The sequence below is a fragment of the Panthera pardus genome, unplaced genomic scaffold (assembly GCF_024362965.1).
Source record: "Panthera pardus isolate Hobbes unplaced genomic scaffold, ASM2436296v1 HiC_scaffold_24, whole genome shotgun sequence".
Lineage (NCBI taxonomy): Eukaryota > Metazoa > Chordata > Mammalia > Carnivora > Felidae > Panthera > Panthera pardus.
Window position 1 is genome coordinate 67610534 of NW_026526810.1, and position 20670 is coordinate 67631203.

General features: G+C 39.9%; 1 protein-coding gene across 3 annotated transcripts in view; it reads right to left on the reverse strand.

Moving 5' to 3' along the window:
- The window catches only part of STXBP6 (syntaxin binding protein 6), a 248187-nt gene that overhangs the window by 191031 nt on the left and 36486 nt on the right, over nucleotides 1-20670 (reverse strand). Inside the window, exon 1 of one of the 3 annotated variants that reach the window (XM_053889312.1) lies at nucleotides 19123-19244. The exons of the other annotated variants lie outside the window; for them this stretch is intronic. The gene's annotated coding sequence lies outside the window, so the exon portion shown is untranslated. Of the gene's footprint in view, nucleotides 1-19122; nucleotides 19245-20670 lie in introns of those variants that run through there. 3 annotated transcript variants of the gene reach the window in all.

The window sequence follows — 20670 nt, forward strand, 5'->3', positions numbered from 1 at the left end:
TCTTGTGCAGTAGGTGTTCAATAATAGTTTGTTGAATGAGTGAATAAATCCACAAACAAGAAAGTACAGATTCATTCCCACTAGGGAGATCTGGAAACGCTACTTAAAAAAAGGTAGGGTTTTGTACTGGGCCTTTAGATGCAATTTCTGTCACTGTAGACATTTTACAGAAAATATTTTCCTGAACTTCCACGGACTCTCTAACAAAATAGATAAAAAGATTTATTTTTCTTTTAGGGATATCTGAATTATCAAGCAGCTCTTGGAAAATAAGCTTCTTGGGAATATAATTTCTATCTTTGGGATTTATCCATAGGCCAACCACCTAGATAAAGCTAACTTAGAGCAGCTAAATGCCCTTGGATGTTTATCAGATCATACTGTCCCCTTTTAGAGGCCTAGCCTGTTTCCAACATCTGTTCTAAAGTAAAATGTATACTGAGATCCCAATAAACTTACTATATTGCTTTCCTTTCAAAAATCTCACACACATCAGATTTGAGAAACTGCTTTAAACTATGTATGCTATAAATCTGAACATTACTTTCAGAACATAGTAAGTGGAAAGAAAAGTGCTTCAAAGAGATAGAAATCTTAATATTGATCTCTATGTATAGATTTACTATATAAATTAGACATGTATTTCCATATTTGGGACCCATTCTTACTCCTACTCCAAATAGAGAAATAGCTGAGTTTTCCTACAGTTTTGTAATTTTATGGGTAGCAGTAACATATCTATGCGAATTTTACTTCTGAAAACATATCTTCTATACTTAAAATTTATTTATTATAAAATAAATGAAACACTGGCCAAAAGCTTCTAGGTTAATGTTTTTCGATGCTTCTAAGCCAGTGAGTAGATTTATTTCTGCTGAGTAAACACAGCAACATTTTGCAGTTCAAAGGTTTTAGTCCTTAAGAATTTGGTTATTCATTTACTTTATTTCCTTGATATCTTGGTAACAACAATATACTTAGCACAAATCAACAATGGTACAGATTCCTCCTTATTTGTTTTTAGGTAATTATATTCAGACTACCCTGGCACATGGTTAATACTGCATGGCAACACAAAAAGAAGAGATCATTCTCTAAAGTTGGTTAGCTTTTCAAGGTAGTAAAGTAACCATAAAAAATAGGAACGATGTTCTATCTCTTGACTTCGATGATGGATCAAATGCCTGGCTCTACCCCTTTTTCTCCTTGCCTTCCCGACTCATACCAAATTCCTTGGTAATCACGCAACAGGACTTGCTCTGCCTGAATCTCTCAGCTTCATTTCCCCCTTCACATCCCAAGAAATCCATTTAAAACAAGAATCCCCAAATCACTTCTCTTGTGAGTTTCAGTTAAACCTTAACTATCTTGTTGGCATCACACAGGGCTTTCTTGCTTCTCTCTTTCCAAAAAGGAAAGGGAGGGGTGCCTGGGTGGCTCAGCCAGTTAAAAGCATCCAACTTAGGACTTCAGCTTAGGTCATGATCTCAGGGTTTCTGAGTTCGAGCCCCACATCAGGCTCCATGCTGACAATGCGGAGCCTGTTTGGGATTCTCTCTCCCTCCCTTTCTCTCTGCACCCCCCCCCCCCCCAACTCTCTCTCTCTCTCTCTCTCAAGGTAAATAAATAAACTTTTTTAAAAAAGGCAGGAGGTGTGGGGAGAAGGGGAAAGAAAGGGAGCAGAGACAGCCCCAGAGTACACAAAGACACTTGAATGAATGGGAATACACCATTTCTGAGAATTGTCAGCTAAAAAAGTCAAAGTAAAAAAGGTTAGGCCATGGTTAAGCGGTAATGCTCTGGAGCCAGCTTACCTAGGCTCGAGTCACAGTTCTGAGGACTGTATCTCTTTGGCCTGATGACATGATTTGCCTCTTTGTGCCTGCCTTGGTCTCCTCATATGTAAAATAATAATGACATTAACACCTGCCTCATAATTAAAACCTGTCAAGAGGATGAAATAATTTATGCCAAATGTTTAAAACAGCTTCCACGGTAGGCACTCAGTAAGTGTTAACTATTATAATTTCCGTCGTGTCCTGAAAAGGCCAACCTGTTCACACAAATTCAAGAAAATTGAAAAAAAAAAAATCAATAAGGAATCAGAGATATGAGAGAAGGAAAATGGCAAGAAGATGGACATAAAGTAGAGAAGTACTTTGGGTATAATGAGAAATTACATTGAACGTGGATGTGCCGCAGAACTTGGGGTAAGAAGAAATTAGGCCAAAATGGAAACAAATCTAAGGGTGAAGGAAGCGGTGACGTCAAAATAGCTTAGTGGCACAGTCATCAAGGCTTCAGACCCAAAGGGGCTCTCCTGCTCTGCTAGGCCAGGGTTTTGCACTCGTGCTCCCCCTGAGCCCCCACTGAAGCCTGAGGATGCGGGGTGGGCGGGTGGGGAGCCTCATCATCACCTCCCACCTGCCAACTACAATAGCTCAGGTAAACCAGTTCCGCTTTTATCTGCTCTGCTTGCTCCCAACATAAAGTAGAATTTCTTTGACTAAAAGGTTCTATATCTGAAGAGAGGAAAAAGTAAAAGCACAGGAGGTCACTGATCTAGTCCAACACTGCCAACGAACAGATTAGGAAACTGAGGTCCGGAGAGGGGAATGACTTTATCTAGACTCTCACAGCATCTCTGTGGCAGAAGCAGGAATTTCCTGACTCCCAGGCCGGAATCCTGTCCCCTCTTCTCTGTGTGCATGGTCATCACTCTCTCCCCCATAACAACACTCACCTCTATAGGTGCTTACGTGCGGCCTCCAGGACACCTCCTGGTACTTCCCACATGCACGCCTGCCACCATCGCCCACACTTTTACTCTTCCTGGTTCCCTCTACCATCTAATCGCCTCTCAAATTCCAGATCAAATAGCAAGTCTTTCACGACTCAGCTCAAACCCCCTCTATGGCTTCCTTTCTTCTATACCCAATTTCTCTTTCCCCATTTGATCACACTAACCCTTAATCCTGCTGAAGATTTTGCAGCTTCTATCAGAGTACCCACAAGATATGATGGGATGAATGTCTTCCCATGATCACTGACTAGACCGTAAACTCCTTGAGATCAGTATCAAATCTCATTACCATGCATCTTTGTACCCCCAGTTCAGAGTGTACCATGGTACCAGACTGCACCATGCCCAAGAAACGCTACACATGCATTTTTTCAATAGTTACAATTCTTTTAATTACAAAAGCAGCATAAAAATGCATAGAGTAGAAGACAGAAGGGTATCAACCTACCCTTTAGAGATAACTATCGACAGCATGTTGTACCTTCTAGACTTTTTTCCTATGCATATATAATTCAAAGAAAGAAATAATTAATTGCAATTATGTTGTAAGTACTACAGCTTTTTTTTTTTTTTTGCCTGAAAATACGTTGAATGTGATATATTTCTTTACACAAATACATCTCATCTGACCAGTGTCCTATTGGTGGATAGTCACACTCCTTCCAACTTTTCAATAAGAAAATGCAACAGACATCCATTGTGCATCAGTGCAAATATTTATTAGAAACTGCTACATATTTACAATGTTGATAGGTATGTGCAATATCCTTCCACAGTCTTGTACTAATGGTAATTAATCCTCCTGAGTGTATGAGATTACCTTTTTCCTAACACTGGGTGTTATCAGTCTTAGCAGTCTTTGCCAATCTGATAAGTGAAAAATGGCATGTTATTAAAATGTGCATATCTTAGGTTATTAATGAGGCTGATCATCTTGTATAAGATTGTCAAGGAAGTGGGGGAGGTTCTTTTAAGCAAAAATGAATTTCTTTCAATAATGTCAAAATAATATCTTCTAATGCATGAGTTAGAGATGAGAAGTGAACTCCTAAGTGGTTTTTTTTTAGTGGTTGATCTCAAGATTACAGGAATATTGGGAATAAAAAGCATATTGTTTCTTGATAGCTGTAAGAAGTCTCAGCTCAAGTTAATCTAAGAGGAAAAACAAAAGTTCTTTCAATCAAGTTGTTAGTGAAGAATAACTGCTCCTTGGGTAGAGACCATGACTTCCTGATAGAACTCTATGAATAAACAAAGCTTGGCTATCCTGGGCTGTCAGGACTCACATAATTGTACCAAACAATTTGAATTTATTTTATTTTATTTTAATTTTTAATGTTTACTTATTATTATTGAGAGACAGAGAGAGAGACAGAGCATGAGCAGGGGAGGGGCAGAGAGAGGAGGAGACACAGAATTTGAAGCAGGCTCCAGGCTCTGAGCTGTCAGCATAGAGCCCAACGTGGGGCTTGAACTCACAAACCACGAGATCATGACCTGAGCTGAAGTCGGATGCTTAACCAACTGAGCCATCCAGGTGCCCCAATTTTATTATTTTTTAAATTTTATTTTTTATTTTTAAAAATTTACATACAATTTAGTTAGCATATAGTGTAACCAATGGTTTCAGGAGTAGATTCCTTAGTGCTCCTTATCCATTTAGCCCATCTCCCTTCCCACACCCCCTCCAGTAACTCTGTTTGTTCTCCATATTTATGAGTCTCTTCTGTTTTGTCCCCCTCCCTGTTTTTATATTATTTTTGTTTCCCTTCCCTTATGTTCATCTGTTTTGCCTTTTAACGTCCTCATAAGTGAAGTCATATGATTTTTGTCTATGACTAATTTCACTTAGCATAACACCCTCCAGTTCCATCCACGTAGTTGCAAATGGCAAAATTTCATTCTTTTTGATTGCCGAGTAATACTCCATTGTATATATATACCACCTTTTCTTCATCCATTCATCCATTGATGGACATTTGGGCTCTTTCCATACTTTGGCTATTGTTGAGAGTGCTGCTATAAACATGGGGGTGCATGTGTCCCATCAAAATAGCACACCTGTATCTCGTGGATAAATGCCTAGTAGTGCAATTGCTGGGTTGTAGGGTAGTTTTATTTTTAGTTTTTTTGAGGAACCTCCATACTGTTTTCCAGAGTGGCTGCACCAGCATGCATTCCCACCAGCAATGCAAAAGAGATCTTCTTTCTCCGCATCCTCGCCAACATTTGTTGTTGTCTGAGTTGTTAATGTTAGCCATTCTGACAGGTGTAAGGTGGTATCTCACGGTGTTTTTGACGTGTATTTCCCTGACGATGAGTGATGTTGAGCATTTTTTTATGTGCCGTTTGGCCATCTGGATGTCTTCTTTGGAGAAGTGTCTATTCATGTCTTTTGCCCATTTCTTCACTGGATTATTTGTTTTTTGGGTGTTGAGTTTGATCAGTTCTTTATAGATTTTGGATACTAACCCTTTATCTGATACGTCATTTGCAAATATCTTCTCCCATTCTGTCAGTTGCCTTTTAGTTTTTCTGATTGTTTCCTAAAAAATTTGAATTTATTAAACGCCTACTACAGGCATGGCAGATACTGATGAAGCAAACATTGCTAAGATCCAAGCCCTGCCTTCAAAAGAGTTGCCTTTTTATGGTTTTTGTTTTTTATTGGAAAACATTTTGGAGTAATACTATTTTATCATACCTAAAAATTCAAAGAATGATCCTTGAAATGACTGTCTTCAATATTCAAGAGATAAGAAGCTCATCTTTGGCCACTTCCAAGAACTGGCAATAACATTACTGCCTTTGGGAGAAACCAAAAAATGCTTTTAACCACAGTTATATATTCTCCTTGTTCTTACACAGTGAACATGAACCCACTTAAGTTATGTATTACATGAAAGGCGGTGTGATTACTTTCGTAATTAATAACTCCCCAAATCATACAATCAAAATGTCCTTTGTGTGTGAATCTTTATTCATCTCGTGTGTTGGTGGTAACTTATTCTAAGGCAGGGAACTTAAATCTCCTTACATTCTATCCAGTCCATTAATCACTTTAGTCCTTGCTGAGAAGAATCTAATCATTAAAGGCAGATGCTGAGAGAGACGTTCAAGTAGTCTGTTGTTACAAGACAGAAAAAGAGCTTCACATCCTTCCCTGATAGCTACCAAATCACGGACCATAAACCGACAGGGCCTAACCCATCCTGAGGTCTAAAAAAAAATTTTTTTTATAAGTATATTCAACAAAACTTTAAAGAAATTATATCAGGCTTGTATGGTGATGTCTTCAGAGATTAAAAAGCAGAGAAACATTTGTAACCTGTGCCTAAAACAAGCTAACATAGTAGCATGTTTGTCCTAGCACCTAAGTCACCGTTCTCTTCGCAGATCCATTCACAGAATGGTATTCTCTCTGTGGGGAGTTGGGCTCTGTTCACGACTTGCTGTAGCTGTGCCAGCTGTACCAGAGGCTACAGATTCCTCTAGTGTGCTGCTTTTGCCTCCCTTCTTGCCTTTGGGCTCTCCCAGGTCCTGCTCCTGGACAGTGTCTGTGTGTGTCTTTCGGCTACAATCTGGAGTCCTGTTGGGTAAATGGTAGGACATGGAGAAAGGAGGCATTCTGGAATCTAAAATGTCACCTCCTTGGAGCACCCCACCTTACCTATCTAATCCCTTTGGATTGCTATAACATCTTATTCTTACCCACTAAATACCATATCTTGTACATCCCATTTGCTTCTCTCTTAGCCCACTTGTGAGCTCCTTCAGGGCAGCATTTGTGTTTTAGTCTTTTTATATACCAGATGATAGCACAGATACTCAGTAAATATTGTTGGTTATAATGAGAAAGTTCTTTTCTCTCAACAAACTAAAGATTTCATGCCATTCTCATCTTGCCTGCATGGATCCTGGTGAGCAAGCCACTGTAATTGTTTTACTTGTTCCTCGAAAGGTAAGGTGTTCTTCTCTTCTGACTTCTCTCATGATCTTCTTTTTCTTTGTTTTTCTGCACTATGAGTAAGATAGGCCCAACTGTGGTTTGGGGTGGTAGGCAGAGTACTGTGGTAAAATGGGAAATACTTATTTGGTCTCTGTCCCAGGTTCCTAGCCCAGAACTCCAAAAACTCTGGGAATTTCCTGAGTTATAGCAGTGTCTTGTTATTCATAACAAGCCTCTTTCAACACCACCTGAGCTTATGCTAATGAGGTAACTCCTGTGGACCCCTACAAAGGTTTAGGATTTGGGATGGTTGCCAGAAAGACCAAGGCATGATCAGAGGATTGGAACTTTCAGCACTCTACTCCCTCACCCCCAAGGATGAGAAGGGTTAAAGACTGACGTGAATCACCAATGGCCAATGATTTAGTCAATCATGCCTATGCAATGAAATCCCCATAAAAGCTCCTAAACAATGGGATTCAGAAAACTTCCAGGTTGGTGACCAGGTGGAGGTGCTGGGAGGGTGGTGCTCCTGGAGAGGGCATGCGAGTTTTGTGGTAGGTATCCTGGACTCATCTGCACACCTTGCCCTGTGCATCTCTTCCATCTTGTCAAGCCTGAGTTGTATCCTTTATAATAAAGTGGTAATTGTAAGTAAAGTACTTTCTTGAGTTCTGTGAACAGCCTAGGGGAGAGGAGTCATGGGACTCTCCAAATCTGTAGCTGGCTGGGCAGAAACGTGGGTAGCCTGAGCACCCTATTTGTGGCTGCCATCTGAAGTGGGGACAGTCTTGTGGGACTGAGCACTTAACCTGTGGGGTCTAAGTTAACTCCAGGAACTGGTGTCAGAATTGAACTGAATTGGTGGACACTCAGTTGCTATCAGAGAACTAGAGAATTGGTGTGGAAAAAAAAAAATCACATATTTGGTGTCAGGGAAAAAAAAAAAAAACGCTCAGGTATTTATCACTGAGTCTCCTGGATCTGTGGTTTGGTGTCAGTCATTGGTTTTGCAGAGTTTTCAACCATTATTATTTCAAATATTTCTTTTCCCTTCTCTCTTCTCCTTCTGGCATTCCAACTGCACATATGCTACAATTTTGTATATTGTCCCACAGACTTTGGATGCTCTGTTTAGTTTAATTATTTTTTCTCTTTGCATTTCAGTTTGGCAAGTTTCTACTGATTGAGCTTCAAGTGCAAGGATTCCTGCTTTGGCAGTGTCAAGTCTATTCGTGAGTCCATCAAAGGCATCCTTCATTTCTCTTACTATGTTTTTGATTTCTAGCATTCCCTTTTGATTCGTAGAGTTCCAATCTCTCTGTTAACATTGCCCATCTGTTCTTGCAGGTTTTAAACTTTTTCCATTAGAGCCCTTCACATATCATACTTCTTTTAAATTCCTTGCCTGATAATTACACCATCTCTGTTATATCAGAGTCTGGTTTTTGCTTGTTACTTTGTTTCTCCAGACTGTGCTTTTTCTTGCCTTTTGGCATTCCTTATAATTTTATGTTGAATGTGGCACATGTTGCATCAGTTGACAAGAAGTGAGGGAAGTAGGCCTTTAGAATAATGATTTATGGTATTTTTCCACCACAGTGACTACACTTCAGGCAGAAGGTAGCATTATCTACCACAATCAAATGTCTTCTTGAATGTATTCATCATTATTCCCTCTTCAAAGATGCGCCTTCTGCTAGGTCTTGGGTCTAAAATGTACACAGAGTCACTAGTTATTTTCCCAGGCTACCACTTGCAACAACATCACTTAAGCCACTATGAAAGGTGGGCTCACGACACCAGTCAAGGTTACAGAGACCACTAAACTATTCAGATTACAAACTAGTTGCTTTTCTTGGAACCCAAATTATCGATACTTGGTGAGGATATTCTCTAAAACTATTTCCTGGAACCAGATGAAACTGGGCCAATACTTTTAGGCCACTATAATGTAATTTAGTCCAATGAATGGAGATGCAGGAAAATTTAACTCCTTCACTGTTAATGATCACAGATTACTTTGGGAGAAGATAATAAGCTCCACATTTCCAGCATAAATACTTAAAAACTTTTTAAGGTTAACTTATGACAGGAAATTCTACACAGTTGAGTTCTTCCAGTTTTCTAAGTCCTGTTAAAGAAACAACAGTTCCCCTGTCTTCACAAAGGCAATCAAACTTAAAAAACAAGTAAGTCAGCATGGAAATATTCATATCATAGATTCTTAAGTGTGAAAGCCAAATAACCAGAGATGTGGAGATGATCTTCTGACAAAAGATTCATGAACTGACAAAAGAGGTGAGAAGAGCAAGATCAGAGAAAAGCACGAGCCAGCTTCTTTCAAAGTCACCTCTCAGGTGGTGGGGATGGGGAAGACCAGGCGTTAACTCTAAAAATGAAGGAAACACTGACATAATCCCATAATTCCCATAATTCCTGCTGATCAAAGGAATAGATGTGCCCCTAATCACAAAGAAGAGTGGAGCACTCTTCCTGTAAAGCACCTTCTTTCCTGGCCTGTAGTGTCCTAAATCCTGTTAAGTCACCTTTCTGTTCTGTTGCAACTATTAACATGTGCTTTTGGGGGTTCCTGGTTTGCTCAGTTGGTTAAGCATCCGACTATGGCTCAGGTTGCGATCTCATGGTTCGTGAGTTTGAGTCCCGCATCGGGCTCTGCACTGTCAGTGTGGAGCCTGCTCGGGATTCTCTAGGGGCACCTGGCATTCTCAGTTGGTTGAGCGTCCGGCTTAGGCTCAGGTTATGATCTCAGTTCCTGGGTTCAAGCCCTGCGTCAGGCTCTGTGCTGACAGCTCAGCTTTGGACTCTGTCTCTGTCTCTCTCTCTGCCCCTCCCCCACTCACACTCTGTCTCTCTCAAAAATAGACGTTAAAAAAATTTTTTAGAAAGGTGCTTTTACAATGGAATATGACAAATCCCAGAGGGAAAGATTTCAGTGGTAATTTTATAAGGAGAAATAAGCCTAGCTACGGATGTGTGTGAGTCTCTTTACAAAGAATTTCTAGAACCTACAGTGAGTCAAATAAGACCTAAGATATAAACCTAGCCACCAGGCAGAACAAGATTAATCTGTCATTCTCTTATTAAACTGAGCAATAGAGTACATATCACATGAGATGACTCTGTTGCCAAGAAATCATAGGAATGTGGTTCAGTGTCATCCACCAGACATGAGCCCTACAAGTACAAGACACAGCCTACTATACTCACACAGTAAACATTTACCATGCCACCACTTTCCCTTTTTTAAACCTCACGCTGGATGAGTCCTGTTACTGGCCAGGCCAGTGTCACTAAGTTCAACAAGATGAAACATCACAAGAATTGATAGCAATACAATGGCATCAGGAAGTGATGTTAGCCATGGGAAGAGCTATTCACCAAGCACGAAGCTAGTTCAAGAAGTTCTTCCAATGCAAGAAATCTAACTAATCAATTCATTAATAAAAACAATGAAATAAATTAAACATTTATTGAGACATACATAATATATAAAGCACTGTGCTATGCTCTTGGGTAAGAGACTAGGGAAAAGAATACAAAGATAACCGAAGTGTGGTACCTACATCTAAGGAGTAGACCATCTCAGAAGGAAGACAGTAACAAGGACAAAAGAGAGTAACAGAGCAAATCGAAAAGGGAGACTGATGATCAGCTAAAGAGGAAGAAAGCAGCTGATCTTCAAATTCCAGCTTGAAATGCAGTGCTAGGCTAGATGAAGGGAGCTATTGAATCTGCTGAAACTAAAGTACAGTTGAACAGGATTTTCTCGGGTTACAGACACTAATCTCCTCATCTCACTACCATTCGAAATACTCAGTAAAGTAACTACTTCGATTCTTCCACTGTGGGCCCAGCTCAACGGAATTCAAGGGGAAAAAGGCATCCAGTAACTTGCTCTGGGCAATCTGCAACACCTGCTAACTGTTCCATATTAGAATTAAAGACATGAGGAGAGAGGAAGGCAATTCTAGGTGGATGGTTCACTGGACTTTTGCGGTTGACTACTTAAAGTAAATTTCAGGGATCAATCCTATTGGATTCACTGCGTGTTGTATGTAAGGGATGAATCACTAAATTCTACTCCTGAAACCAATACTACACTGTATGCTAACTAACTTGAATTAAGAAAAAAAAAAAAGAATCATAGAGGAACAACACTTAAAGTCTATGTACCTCTCAGCTCTTGAAAAAATCACTTATTGTTTAAACAATTCCTCTTGGATTTTTTGTTACCTCCAGCTGACAGCCCCGTTTGAAACAGTCTGGGCAGCTAGACTTGTTAGCTCTCTGAGGTTACAGTTTATGCTTCTTTCATTTCTAGGTATCCCCAGTAGCACCTAGCACAAGGCAGGCACTAAAATATTTGAGAAGAAAGGAAGAAGAAAAATCAGGGATTACCTAGCATTCCCTGGACGCTGCCCTGAGCTGTTGTGGGTACAGCAAGGAGCAGCAGGTGCAGTAATAAATGCACAGCAGGAACCTACAAGCACAATAACAACCCTCCTCCAAGAGTGTGGATTCTGCCATTTGCGTGAAACAACTGGGTCCAGTATCCCCAGGGAAGTAAGATCTAGACACTGAACCTGGAGTCTTTGCCTCTCTCATTTACCACACAGAGTGCTGGGATTAGTTAGGGAAGACCACTTCCTGCTGAAATAGACCCAAAAATGTATAATGGTGCTAACACCTCAGAACTTTGTATCTGGCTTCCATGATGGAGAAGGATGAGGCATTCATCTTCCTCACGCTGAAACACGGATTGAGGCTGATGGGCTCTGCCATCTGCATCATGGTCGTTCTACTGGCTGGAATTCAGTCAGATGGCTGCACACAAGTGCAAGGGAGGCTGGAAGATGTATTCTCACTGTGGACTCGGGAAAAAGAAATCGTGGGTTCTGGTGGGTGGCCAACAGCCTCTGCTACTGTATTTTGTGGCTTTTCCTTCCTCTTCCAAGCTTTCTCTTTACTGTGTATTATATACAGTAAAACCTTGGTTTGTAAGCATAATGCATTCCAGAAACATTATAATCCAAAGCACTTGTATATAATGTTTGCTTGTCTTGCAGAACACTCACAGAACAAGTTACTCACAATCCAAGATTTTACCATGGATGTTTCTATATAGTACTATATATATGTTTTTATATAGTATTTTATATATGTGTACACACACACATACTTTCTATGTAGTAGTATACATATTTTTACACAGTAAACTTTTGATCCCATCTATATAATAAATGGCCGGGATTTTTACATAAAGATGCCTGATCCTTCCTTTCTAAAGGAAAGGAAAGAACCTGATATTAAGGCCCAGATGAAGCAGCTCCTGAAGTAGCTTCCTCCAAGATAGTCACCTCCAGACAAAGGAGATAACCTCTCCCATGTCCACACTTCCAATTAGGCCCCTTATCAGGATTCACCCAAATAGTAGGCTCATACGGGGTTCATCTCCAAGATGACAAGCGCAGCATGTGAATTCCTCAGAAAGGTTGGAAAATGCTAAGTAGGTCCTTGAGACCCTAAATGATTCCATTTTCTGGCTAAGAACCATCATGTCGAACACCAGCACCTGAAACTGGCTTCCTTCTGAGAGCGATCCTTCACGAAGAAAGCATATTTCACTTCAGAGGCATTTTACACATTGATCAATGGGTAGAAACTACACTCTGCTGGAATGTGGACACAGTGCACTCGCCTAACACACTCCTGGCTAGTACACCACACCCGCCTCCCGGAAGACCTGACAGAAAACCATGCCTCAGCAAAGTGACAAACCAGCACATGCTGTGGACCTTTCACAGTTCACCTCAAATGTTACATCATCAACGTGTAAATGACCTAGCACACACAATTATGCTAGATTATATGCTCTTCTGGAAAGGTACAGGTGATGGGTCTTACTGCCCTCCACAATGCCTTGTATATACATCATTCAGTAAACATTTGCTGAATGAATACAGTCATTTTATGGTTTTGTCATTAATAATTCCTCTGCATGTGTCCACAGAAGGACACTCAGCTGTCTGACTCATTCTGTACACACCCTGGCTAATAGGTGTGGGTAGGTACATTCTGGCTGTGACAGTGACAATGCTGGCAGTGACCATGACAGCACGATAAGCCACAATGTATAAATGACTGTGCTATTTCATGCCTATGGGCCCCAATAGTCACCATAAGTAGCACAGGACCCTAGGTCCTAATATGGATCCCTCACCCCTTCGCACACTTCCTGTCCCCCATCCCTGTTTTAACTTCCTTCATAGATCCTATCACCATCTGACAGATTTAACTTCTGTGTGTGCCTGTCTCCTCCACTGGAAGCCCTGTGAGGGCAGGGAACTATGCTCAAGTTGTCTAGCACACCACATAGGGCCTGCTATGTGAGAAGTGCTCACTTGACATCTGTGGAGGGAAGGGATGAAATGAAGAAGATACTGGGATTCTTTCCTCTAAACCTAAAGATATTAGCTGCAAAACAAATTAGCCCTGCAATGCTTCAGAATATTCACATTCTTTTTTAAATAGTCAGAACATCTCAAAAACAAGGTCTCACAGATAAGCCACTTTTTATGTCATAGAGCAGGACTTCTAGAAACTCAAGTAATAGTCATGTCATCTTAAGTCCCCAAGGAAAATGAGAAAGGAATCTTCAGGGTTGGACTCACCTTTGGCAGCCTTTCACCAAACAAGAACCACATCTGCAGGCCTGGCTCCCTCTCTACTCCAGAGTCTTGTCCATGGAGCCAGAACCAGCACCCAAGACATGAAGCCAGACAGGGAATGGGAAATTCCTGGTTACAGAAACAAATTTGCCTGAGCCCCACGTGAACAAAACAATCAGACCCTAGACCCAACTCTCCCTATGGGAAATAGCCACAATTCATTTAAAAAGAAAAAAAATGGCTCAAATTAAAATTCTCAGCTTTGTGATGAGACACATTACTTTACATTGTTAGGAAATCACCGATTGTTACAGAAAACAATATGGAGATTCCTCAAGAAATTAAAACTCGAACTACCAGGGGCACCTGGGTGGCGCAGTCGGTTAAGCGTCCGACTTCAGCCAGGTCACGATCTCACGGTCCGTGAGTTCGAGCCCCGCGTCGGGCTCTGGGCTGATGGCTCGGAGCCTGGAGCCTGTTTCCGATTCTGTGTCTCCCTCTCTCTCTGCCCCTCCCCCGTTCATGCTCTGTCTCTCTCTGTCCCAAAAATAAATAAAAACGTTGAAAAAAAAATTAAAAAAAAAAAAAAAAAAAACAAACCTCGAACTACCATATGATCTAGCAATTCCACTTCTGGGCATACCTGAAGAAAATGAAAACACTAACTCAAAAAGATATCTTCACCCCAATGTTTTAAATAGTCAAAACTTTCTCCTCTAGGGTTTTGATGGTTTCCTGTCTCACAATTTAGGTCTTTCAGTCATTCTGAGTTTATTTTTGTATATGGCGTAAGAAAGTGATCTAATTTCATTCTTCTGCATGTTGCTGTCCAGTTCTCTCAGCACCATTTGCTAAAGAGACTATCTTTTTTCCATTGGATACTCTTTCTTGCTTTGTCAAAGATTAGTTGGCCATACATTTGTGGGTCCAGTTCTGGGGTCTCTATTCTATTCCATTGGTCTATGTGTCTGTTTTTGTGCCAATACCATACTGTCTTGATGATTACAGCTTTGTAGTAGAAGCTAAAGTCTGGGATGTGATGCCTCCCGCTTTGGTTTTCTTTTTCAACATTACTTTGGCTATTTGGGGTCTTTTGTGGTTCCATACAAATTTTAGGATTGTTTGTTCTAGCTTTGAGAAGAATGCTGGTGCAATTTGGATTGGGATTGCATTGAATGTGTAGACTGCTTTGGGCAGTATTGACATTTTCACAACATTTATTCTTCCAATCCATGAGCATGGAATGTTTTTCCATTTCTTTGTGTCTTCTTCAATTTCCTTCATAAAAAGGCAAGGGAATTAAAAGCAAAAGTGAACTATTGGGACCTCATCAAGATAAAAAGCTTCTGCACTGCAAAGGAAACAATCAACAAAACTTAAAGGCAACCAACAGAATGGGAAAAGATATCTGCAAATGACATAGCAGATAAAGGGTTAATATCCAAAATCTACAAAGGACTTACCAAACACAACACCTAAAAAACAAATAATCCAGTGAAGAAATGGGCAGAATAGCCACTTCTCCAAAGAAGACATCCAGATGGCCAGCAGACACATGAAAAGATGCTCAACATCATTCATCACCAGAGAAATAAAAATCAAAGCTACACTGAGATACCACCTCACACCGGTCAGAGTGGCTGAAATGAACAGTTCAGGAAACAACAGATGCTGGCAAGGATGTGGAGAAATGGGAACCCTCTCGTACTGTTGGTGGGGATGCAAACTCTTGCAGCCGCTCTGGAAAACAGTATGGAGGTTCCTCAAAAAGTTAAAAATAGAACTACCCTGTGACCCAGCAATAGCACTACTAGGAATTTATCCAAAGGATACAGGCGTGATGGCTCATAGGGGCACATGTATCCCAATGTTTATAGCAGCACTATCAACAATAGCCAAATTATGGAAAGAGCCTAAATGTCCATCAACTGATCAATGGATAAAGAAGATGTGGTTTATATATACAATGGAATACTTACTACTTGGCAATGAGAAAGAATGAAATCCTGCCATTTGCAGCAATGTGGATAGAACTGGAGGATATTATGCTAAGTGAAATAAGTCAGTCAGAGAAAGACAGATATCATGTTTTCACTCATATTTAGAACTTGAGAAACTTAACAGAAGACCATGGGGGAAGAGAAGGGGAAAAAAATAGTTACAGAGAGGGAGGGAGACAAACTATAAGACACAGTTAAATACAGAGAACAAACCAAGGGTTGATGTGGGGGGGGGGCAAGGGAGAAGGGAAAATGGGTGATGGGCACTGAGAAGGGCACCTGTTGAGAGGAGCACTGGGTATTGTATGTAAGCGATGAATCACAGGAATCTATCCCCAAAACCGAGAGCACACTGTATACACTGTATGTTAGCCAACTTGACAATAAATTATATTTAAAAAAAATAGTCAAAATTATTTACAATAGGGGCGCATGGGTGGTTCAGTCGGTTGAGCATCCGACTTCGGCTCAGGTCATGATCTCACACTTCGTCGGTTCGAGCCCTGCATTGGGCTCTGTACCGGCAGCTCAGAGCCTGGAGCATGCTGTCTCCTTCTCTCTCTGCCCCTGCCCTGCTCGCACTCTGTCTCTCTCTCTCTTTCTCTCTCTCTTTCTCAAAAATAAATAAACATTAAAAAAATTTTTTTTGATTATTTACAATTTTTTTGATTAAGTGTTCATCAGTAGATACATTAATAAAGAAAATATACAATGATATACTATTAAGCCACAAAAAGAAAAAAATCTTGCCATTTGTGACAACACGAATGGACCTTGAGGGAATTATGCTAAGTGAAACAAACAGATAAAGACAAACACCATATGATCTCACTTATATGTGAAATCTGAACAAGGAAACAACCAAACAGGGGGCAGCTGGGTGGCTCAGTTGGCTAAGTGTCCAACTCTTGATTTTGGCTCAGGTCATGACCTCACGGTTTGTAAGTTCGAGCCCCACGTTGGGTTCTGTGCTGACAACATAGAGCCTGTTTGGGATTCTCTCTCCCTCTCTCTCTCTGCCCCTCCTCAATTTGCTATCTTTCTCTCAAAATAAATAAAAAGAAACTTTGAAAAATTAAACAAACAAAACCAAACAAACAAAAAACATCAAGCTCATAGATACAGCTCATAGACACATCCATGGGGATGGGGAGAAGCAAAATGAGTGAAGAAGGTCAAAGGGTAGAACTTGCAGTTATAAAATAAGTAGGTCACAGGGTTGTAATGTACAGCATGGTGACTACAGTTAATAATACTGTATTACATATTTGAAAGTTGCTAAAAGGGTTAATCTTAAAAATTCTCATCACAAGAAAAAAAATTTTGTAACTATGTATGGTGATGAATGTCAATTAGACTTACTGTGGTGATCACTGTGTAATATATAAAAATACCCAATCATTATGTTGTACACCTGAAACTAATATAATGTTAATGTCAATTATTCCTCAATAATAATTAATACACAGAATAGAAAACCACTTTAATAATATATACTATATAACAATTATATAGTATATGACTATATATTATATAAATACATGTGATATGTAACTAATATAAGAAAAAGTGTTTAAAATTCTATTGAAAGACATTAATACAAGTAAGTGGAAAGCTAAAATAAACCATTGAAATGTCACTGATTTGCTAAGCTACTGTTTGATGGAACTTTAAAATCCATGTTTTTTTTTTAATTTTTGGCATATGGAGAACAGTCTCTAAATGGCAATAATGATCTCATTCATTCATTCTTCTGTTGATTCTCAAATAGTAATTAAACAGTACTCCCAAAGTAATGGTAAAAGATACTACGAGCTTGAGAATGTGTCACAAAAAGATATTTTACACAACAAAAGTTTTTATACATACAGAACATTTACACATAAGAAGTTTCTGGAATAGTAGACATTAGGATTTAACAACTCATGGAAGAATGGCAAAGTTTTTAAATCCCCAAAGAGCCATTCAAACACTTTCCATCATACTTCTCGACCTTTCCACCAAGACTTTCTTCAAATGTACTCTGGCCACAGGGTTTGCTTCAAGGTTTTTTGGTTGGTTGGTTGGTTGGTTTTTAGTAAGTATTACTCCAGTCAGCCCACTAGCCAGCCAGTATGTATTATGCATTAAAGCCAGAGCTGGGCATGGAAAGTTCTGAGACTAAAAACTTTCACAGCAAGTTACTGGCTTCATCAGCAGCATACGACAGATGGGCTGGATGATAGCTAAGATCATTTCTACTTAACTTATTTTGTTTTGATTTTGAATAACTTCACACAACTATAAAATTTTACAACATATCAAGTGAAGGCAGGCAGCAATGAAAAAATAAAATTTCAAAGTCGTTCTATAAGTGGAGAATTCTTGATCCCTGGGTTTTAGTATTTGAAGTTCTGAAAACTTCAACATACATCTTCAGATCTTATTTGATTTCCTAGAGATGTTTTTCTCTTGCTCTCATTTGCAGACCACCTGAGTTCTTTGCTTTTCCATTTTCCTACTTGTCTCTCAAAGTAAAAGTGAGAGAACAATCATACAGATTACACTAAACTATATAATAAATAATCAAAACATACTTCTTTCCCAGACCTAAGTCCCCAGACCTAAGTCAGGTTCCACAGTATCGTGTAGCATATTTAAACGCAGAGAAAAGCTCTCCTCCCTTAGTGAAGCAGAGACCCAACATGTCCACTCCCACCAACTGAGGAAGAGAGTATGGTCACATTGTGCTTGTTCCTTCAGAACTCACTCCCACTTGGCTCTGACCCTCAGCTAAGCAGTGTACATTTTCAGTGGAAAATGTTCCTAGACTCCAAAGCACCCATATGTAGCTTCTTCAGGCAAAATGATATTACACACACACACACACACACAAATCCTTTCCATTTAGAACCAAAGTAAACTACCAGAAATTTGTACGTGTCATGGTTCTAAACCACGTAGTAGTGACTGCTACTGTATGAACTACAAATCATGCAATGCCGTAATTTATCTTTTCTAGAAAGAGCGGCACTCTCCAAAGAGAAAGGCTATTCTAACAGGCTATTGTTCCCAATCTCCACAGCAGCCTAACTTCAGCTGGGTAGTAATTCTGAAAGGAACAAAACACAACTGCTCCCAGCAGTGGCTCACTGAGATTTGGCAAAGCTGGGAAGAGGCTTTCAGAGTTTCTGAGATATTCTAAAATAGCTTCATATCCTTTTGGGAATCATCTATGTAATTGATTCCACCTCCAAATGTATTCCTGGAATTGTGAGTTCTCATCACAGAGATTTTTATCCAAGGCAATTGTCACAAAGAGTTGTTAAGTCATGGCTCACTTCGTGATGGATACTCTCACTTAGACTTTTAAGAGATTTATGGAATACTCCAAAATTGCCTGCTATTAGATACAGAGGAAGAACAAAAATAATCTGGACCTCATTTTCACTTTGATAAAACTTTTTTTCTGGTAAACTTATTCAGGCAATTAAAATCAATTCCAATTTCTATTTCCCAGGCCTTTATATTCTTTGCCCTTAAGAAAAAGAAGGGAATTAAGTGAACAAAACCTGAATTTTAAATTAGAATTCAAATTGCCTGGGGCGACTTCATACCTAAGTAAATAAATAGGTGAGACATAAACTAATAAATAGTTCACATATACATAAAAGATGTTTTTATAAAGCATTGACCTACCTTTAACCCAGCCTTTCAGTTAGGACTGCATTTTATGGAAAACTCCACACATAAAGCACCTTCCTCCTAGTCCTTCAGAGCTCTTATGAAGAGCAGAACTTTCTCAACAGGAAGCCAAGGCACACAGAGGCGGGGTCATTTTCCTCAGTGACACCAGAACCCCAGATTCCTGGCATTCCCCAGCCATAAGTTCAAGGCTCACATCATTATACACTGCATGCTTTCCACACATAGTCGGTCTGTTTAGTGAATTTAATATGAAACTTTTTTTTTTTTTTTTTTTTTTTGCGGTTTGGTCAGTGACACAAAAGAAGATAAAATTCGACAAGACCAACTGTAGTGCCATCCTCATGAAAGACTACCCTTCCACTCCATACTGACTTCCATGTATTCTAAAACATGAGCTGGCTTGCTAGAAAAGCCCAGGCATCTGACTTTCCAAATACATAAATCTAAATGCAACAAGTCACCTGAAGCACATATTTAAATCATTTCACTGTGACACACTTAATGTTGAGAAAAAGAACAAGGCTCCAGTGAAAAATAAATTTGCTCATAAACGCAGACTTATTTAGTATTTAATATCTACTCTGACAAAGATATCTATCTTTTTTTTTTCTTTTTTTTTTTTTCAACTTTTTTTTATTTTTATTTTTGAGACAGAGAGAGACAGAGCATGAACGGGGGAGGGGCAGAGAGAGAGGGAGACACAGAATCGGAAACAGGCTCCAGGCTCCGAGCCATCAGCCCAGAGCCTGACGCGGGGCTCGAACTCACGGACCGCGAGATCGTGACCTGGCTGAAGTCGGACGCTTAACCGACTGCGCCACCCAGGTGCCCCAAAGATATCTATCTTTTACTAAGAGCTCTGAAACCCTTGACATATTCTTTGCCTCACTCCCACACTGAACCACAAAGTAATTATGAAGCACCTGAATGGTGATGTGGGCTCTGATCCAAGCTTCCTATATGATGACACTTTTCCAGATGGCACCTGAGGTTGTCAGGTGTTTCTTACATTTGTAAATACTCAAGTCCATTACGTAAGGCTGCTAATTTCAGAAAGCCAAGCCCATTTGGTTTGAAAGCACACGTCTTTTTCTTCTGGTGGAAATTCTTCCATGTGCCTGGGAAGTGAGTTATAATGTTCAGTACTGAAGAGAAGCTACAGTTATTGGCAATGGTGAACAAAGGACAAGTTACCAAGTTCAGCTCAACAGAGTGAAACAAAATAAAGATCCCCCTGAGGACCAAGAACCATGAAATCCAGTGGTTTCAAGTAACCATCTTTTAGATATATGTATACTATTCAGTGAGGGGAAAATGAGAATCCCAGGCTTAAGGCACTATTATTCAGCTTTGAAAACTGCAAGATACTTTCTTGCAGGATTTGGTTCAATTAACTGCAAGATGAAAAAGTATTTCTGAGCTACATGGTCAAGCAGTCATTTGGATCTTGGGTTCAGAAATAAGTGGGAAACGCATGAACTACTGAATTCCACATGCCAAGCAGGCTTTTCTCCGGATGGCTGAAATCTTCAAAAGTTA